Raw genomic sequence first — 4,752 nt, forward strand, 5'->3', positions numbered from 1 at the left:
ACGTTTTATTTGCAAAACAATGAACTTGTTTATTTATAAGGAAAAATTACAAGTTTTGTCTTTTATCTTTATACCACTTTTCAGACGGTGTCTTTTTTTAACAAATGTTGACAAGCGGTGTCCTTTACTGGGTATTTTGTTGCAAGTTTAGTCCTTTACACCCAACCCAGTTAAAAAACCCTGTTAATTGTTGGGTGTAAAGGACTAAACTTGCAACAAAATATCTAGGTAAAGGACTAAACATGCAACAAAATACCTAGTAAAGGACACCGCTTGTCAACAATTAACTGAGTTTTTTAACTGGGTTGGGTGTAAAGGACTAAACTTGCAACAAAATACCTATTAAAGGACACCGCATGTCAACATTCGTTTAAAAGGACACCGCCTGAAAAGTGGTAAAAAGATAAAGGACAAAACTTGTAATTTTTCCTATTTATAATTTTGTGTTGGCTACGAATATGCTTGGCTAAATTTCTTATTCACTTAGGTGTAGATGAATCCTAGCATGTGTTGATTTTATTCTGTTTGACATTCGTATGAACTTTTGTTGATTTACATAAATCTGAATTTATTTGGCTTTTGATGAACGTGTGTGCCTAAAATATATTAATTAAAACTCTTGATTGTGTGGGTTTATCATTCATGGCAAGTAGAACTACCCCCGTGTTTTGATTTGATTATTGTTAGGATGTGCGATATGGTGGGGCTTGGGTTGGGGTTTGGGTTGGGCAAAAGGTGACATGTGTAAAGGGAGCCAGCCCACGGGGTGGTTACGTGTCCGCTGGGTATGGCGGGACGTGAGTTGGGCTTGGGTTGGGCGGGTGGCTATGCCATCTCAACAATTAATTTTAATATATATTTATATTTATAATTATACAAAAAATAAACATACATATAACATACATATTTAAAAAAAAATACATAAACATATATAATAATTATCAAAATAAAAGACAGTCATTCTTCGTCGGTTTCGAACCCAGGAATCGTTGAAACGTGTTCCACCAAATCAGCTCGAAGGTTCTGATGTATATCCCTTGACTTTATTAAATATTCATTTGCCGCTTTATCTTTGTCTGTTACGTTATCTGGTTGGGGGTCATCGTCATCATAGTAGGTAACGACCGCTCTACCTTCATCCTCCAAAATCATGTTGTGAAGAATGATACATGTGTACATCACGTTTCCAATCTGATCCTTGTCCCATAGTCGACAAGGAATTCCCAATATTCGCCACCTTTTCTTCAAAACACCGAATGCTCGCTCGACGTCTTTACGTGCAGCCATCTGGACCCTGTTAAACTTTAATCTCTTTGGATCTGTGGTACCGTGTTTTGTGAACGATTTTACAAAAACCCCCCACTCTGGGTAAATCCCATCAACTAGGTAGTACCCGTACGCGTACTCAACCCCGTTTACAAAGAAACTTCCTTTGGGTCCTATACCATTTACCCGATCATTGAAAAGAGGCGAGTGGTGTATGATGGTAATATCATTATGTGAACCTGGCATACCGAAGAACGCATGCCATATCCAAAGATCTTGGGACGCAACCGCTTCAAGCATGATGACTGGCACCCCGTGAAATCCACTAGTGTGAGCACCTTGCCATTGGGTAGGACAAAGTTCCCAAGGCCATTTCATACAATCTAAACTACCTATCATCCCGGGTAGCCCATGATAATCAGCGTGATGTTCCAATATTTGTTGCATGTCACTGAAGGAGGGCTTTCTCAAATATCTTTTCTTATAAAATTCTAGAATACACGAACAAAAGTTGTGAAGAGTTTCTCTAGCTACACGTGCAGACATTTTTAAATAGTCATCCATAATGTCCGAACTATTGTCGTACGCTAACTGTCTAAATGCGGCCGTGACCTTTTCCACGTACTAAATCCTAATTGCCCGGTTACATCGGGTTTTTGTTTGAAATAATCATTCTCCTCAAGATCTCTAGATATTCTTAAAAATAAGTTTTTACTCATACGAAAACGACGCCTAACATTTTTTCATCATACTTAGGTTCCCGCTGAGAAGTAATCGCTTACCAACAAATCGTTAGCGGTGTGCCGTTCACGAGCGATGTATCTCCTCCTCCGTTTAGGTTGTTGAGTCTCTTCCTCATCGTCTTCGTCTTCCACGATAGCTTTCACCACAGCCGCGATCGTTTGTAGAAATATTTCCGCACCATCATCAGATGATGATGACGATTCACTATAACTTGAAGAACTCATGGTAATATTGTGTTTTATGTGTTTGATATTGTGTGAGAAAAATGTTAAATGTGGTAAGTATATAAAAAAGAAAAAAGATTTTTTTTTTTTAAAACCTAGCCCCCAACGGCTAGCCCAACGGCTAGCCAACGGCTACTTTGAATGGGCCACTCAGCAACCGCCATGTCACCTTGGTCCCCCGCCCCACGCCCGGCTTGAAACCCAAGCCCCAAGGGCCATGCCCCAAACTCAAGCCCACCCGGGTTGGTGACTTGGGCATTTTGCTCCAACTCACGCCAAAAGTCCCACCCCATACCCCACGGCCTTAGGTTGCTAAATTTTAGTTTATCAACTTAGTGCAATTTACTAGAACTAGTAATTGACAAATCAAGAGTTATTAATTGGTTAATTAGGTGTGCACCCTTAGGTGGTAGGTTTGACCGAATCGTCACCTTTGCTATTAATTGCCTTATCATTGTTTGGTAAAATTGTATTCTTATGACCGTAAGGTAAAATTTACTTATTCGTGACAAGAGATTTTTAGATCATAAGTTAGACAAATTCATGTTTGCTTCATACTTTTAGGCAGGTTAGAACTAACCCCCGAAGATTGTGGGTTTGAATTACCTTGACTGAGGAATCGAGCCTTTTAGCACCTCAACAAAAGTAAAACCGTCTATTCGTCACTTTATGATTATTAGAATGTTTGGGATGTGTCTATAGTTCTAAATCTTCTATGTAATCTACATTAGTGACGGTTTCATACGAAAGTCATTCCAATTGGTTTTCACATTGCTAGGAGGATTCGATACCTAAGTGATATTCTTCTCTATTTGCTATATTATTTGTGTGTTTATTGTTTTCATTCATAAGTTGCGTAAGTTTTAGTGAATTAAGTTTAAAAGATAACCCCCCCCCCCCCATTTATATAAAATTAATCCTTCTAAAACATCGGCTAAATACTCGACAAAAGTTATTTCAAAAAGTTGTTCAACGTGTCCCTAGGATTGATACTCGGATTTACCTGGCTATACTGCGCACGACCAGTACACTTGCTGCTTGTGTGAAGTAAAGTTAGATATTTCTATTTTAAAACCGGATTGTGAAAAGCCATTTTTATAATTAAATTAATATATACGTTTTCACACATCATAGCTCCAATTACAATGGCGAAAAGTATAGTCTGCATACACAACCATTCTGAACGGCGAAACACTGCAGAAATTGTCATTATTAATGGCGAAAAGCTGCCAAACATGCAGAAATTGCCATTATTAATGGCGAAAAGGGACGAAACTACTGGAATCATGCAGAAATTGAACGGAAAAAACTCCTCAAATTTAGGTCCTTCATAAGGAGTCTGATCTTTGGTAATATCTGGATCATTAACCGTTAAGCTATCGATGATGATCTCTATGGTATAAGCAGTAATACCAAACTCCGAAGAGGGTGCACCGGTTTTGGAAACTTTGACAACCACTGGGAGACTGGATTGTCCGTCTTTATCATCATCGGAATCACTACTATCATCGTCACGTGTTATCAGGCCCGATGGTTCAACATTGATATGGATTTTTTCGCCTTTGTATTCTCTTGTTAGAGACACTGTTTGCTGCCTGGGGTTATCGTTCACTTGAAAAGGGTAACCTTCAGGAGCACCTTCACCCTGACCATATTAGAATACATAAGCAATTACTTTTCAAGATAATTAATTACATGATCTTATTATTAAGGATGATAAACAGCTTGTGTTCATGGGTTGGAGGGTCAAACAATTTAATTTTTACCAAAAATTAAAAAAAAAATTTGGAGTCAGCCAACTTTACATCGCCATTTATAATGGCTTGTGTGCATAAAATTACCTTTTCGCCATTTTTAATGGCATATTCTGCAGGTTTCAATAAAATTCGCCATTTCTAATGGCTTGTGTGCAGAAAATTAACTTTTCTCCATTTTAAATGGAATATGTGTAGGAAACTCGCCATTTATAATGGCTGATACTTCCTGGACAGCCCTGAAAAGTTCTGCACAGTCCCTGGGCCAATGATTGGTCCTGCAATTCCCTGAAAAAGCCTGCACAACACTGAAAAGTTCCCTGCACAGCTACAAGTCCATAAGATTTCACCATTTTTAATGGCAATGGCACTAATTGTGAAATATTTTGGCAAGCAGCACTACTTTTGATTAAAATTTTGAAATCAGCACTAATTCGGAAAAAAAACTCTCGATAGGGATATATGGGATCTTAATATGCTTAAATGTAACACCCCAAAAAGATTTATTAGACATATAAGTTAAATTAATTAAAGATCTAACTTAGTTAATGAAAATGTTACAAATACTAGTAATATAATGAGAAGTGTATAAGTTAAATAATTAAACAAACTAGAAGGGCCAAATGTGTAAATTGTTAAAACTCAAATTATTAAAAAGAATAAAAACCTAAAACACACACTGTGTGTGTGTGTCTAGGGATCGAACAAGAGCAGGAGAACAAGGGGAAACCCTTGTTTCAAAGAATCAATCAATTGAACTTGAA

This window comes from Helianthus annuus, chromosome 4 (genome assembly GCF_002127325.2).
Source record: "Helianthus annuus cultivar XRQ/B chromosome 4, HanXRQr2.0-SUNRISE, whole genome shotgun sequence".
Lineage (NCBI taxonomy): Eukaryota > Viridiplantae > Streptophyta > Magnoliopsida > Asterales > Asteraceae > Helianthus > Helianthus annuus.